Source organism: Rattus rattus, chromosome 15, assembly GCF_011064425.1.
Source record: "Rattus rattus isolate New Zealand chromosome 15, Rrattus_CSIRO_v1, whole genome shotgun sequence".
Lineage (NCBI taxonomy): Eukaryota > Metazoa > Chordata > Mammalia > Rodentia > Muridae > Rattus > Rattus rattus.
Genome location: NC_046168.1, coordinates 1,951,987 through 1,953,645, shown reverse-complemented (window position 1 = coordinate 1,953,645; position 1,659 = coordinate 1,951,987). Strand labels below are relative to the sequence as shown.

Sequence of the window (1,659 nt, the reverse complement as noted above, 5' to 3'; positions counted from 1 at the left end):
ATTTCATCCTGTAGTAAAACTCCTTAAACACAAAGGCAAACAACTCAAAATAGCCTCAGGAAGTTCCTGAAGTTGACCAGACTCACTAGGCCCTTTCCTTCCAGAGTAAATAATAAACACTGAGAGTCCCTTTCAGAGAAAGGAAAGAGATAAGTTGCTAAGAGGAATCTCATCCAGGGTACAAAGAAGCCTAAGACCAGACCAGCTGACTTGAAGAAGCAGAGACCAGCCAAATTGTCTTGGAAGAGATTTAAACCAATTGAGTCACTTGGAAAAGGTGCTTTTCAACATGTTGAGCCAACTGCAGGCTATGCAGTGTGTTTCAAGTTTCCTAGCTTTCATGACCTGTCAACCATGCTGTTGTAGGCTTTGGTGATACAGCTGTCTTTGAGTCATTTCTGCTCCTGTATGTAACCACTCAGTCATATTCCTGTAAATAACCCCAATAAGTTTCATGGTTCACCATGTTGGACTTTGGTGTTAATGGTATATTGGTCTGTCATGTATTTACTATATATGCTGAATAGATGTGGGTTGTATCTCTCTAGGAAAAGTTTTACCACACAACAATGACACATACTAGGAATGTCATTGTGTCTCAAACTTAGCAAGGTAACTCCAGAACCTGCGTGACTATCTGCCACATGCAGCCATCGTGGTTTACATTTCTAGGTTTCAACTACAGGTTTCTCGAGTTACAGTTGATAGGTTGGGAGAAAATAGTCATTTAAGATGTTGCCATCTCAGTTTCCTCTACCCCAAACCTTGGTATTAGGAAATCTCCTTTACCGAGCTGTAGGTATGAGAAAATATGCATCGAAACTAACTAGAGATTGCGCTTTATCAAGGGCAGAGTTAGTATTTTATGCTGGACTGTTAAATACTTCACATGAATTAGCTAATTTAATTCTCACAAGGGCCCTGCATCTGTCTTAGTCAGGTGCTGGTAGAGCCTCTCAGAGCATAGCCATACCAGGCTCCTATCTGCAAGCACATCTTGGCATCAGCAATAGTGTTGGGGTTTGGTATCTGTGGATTGGATGGGTCCCAAGGTGTGGTGGTCTCTGGATGGAAAAATATGGAACACTTCACAAATTTGCATGTCATCTTTGTGCAGGAGCTGTGCTAATCTTCTCTGCATCGTTCCAATTTTAGTATGTGTGCTGTGGAAGCGAACACAACTGCTTCATTTTAAAGGCTGAATAGCCATCTCTTGCTTTTTAACTGGAAAGGTCAGTGAAGATTTAGTCTGTTTCTTTTTTGTTTGTTTTTATTTTTATTGAATATTTTATATATTTACACTTCAAATGTTATCCCTTTTCTTCCCTCCCCTTCCCCAGCTTCTATGAAGATGCTCTCACTCCCACCCACCCACTACTACTTCAACACCCTGGCATTCCTCTAAACTGGAGAAATGAGCCTTCACAGGACCAAGGGCTTCTTCTCCTATTGATGCCAGACAATGCCATCCTCTGCTACATATGTGGCTGGAGCCATGGGTCCCTTTGTGTGTACTCATTAGTTGGTGGTTTAATCCCTGGGAGCTCTGTTGTGGGGGTGTGACTGGTTGATATTGTTGTTCTTCCTATGGGGTTGCAAACCTCTTCAGTTACCTCAGTCCTTTCTCTAATTCTTCCACTGAGGTCCCCATGTTCAGTC

General features: G+C 42.1%; 1 non-coding gene across 1 annotated transcript; it reads right to left on the bottom strand.

Annotated features, from left to right (window-relative positions):
• Positions 1-1,072: 1,072 nt before the first annotated feature.
• LOC116885081 lies at positions 1,073-1,179 on the bottom strand. Its single transcript, XR_004385954.1, has one exon. It is a non-coding gene; the product is annotated as a U6 spliceosomal RNA (small nuclear RNA).
• Positions 1,180-1,659: the final 480 nt, after the last annotated feature.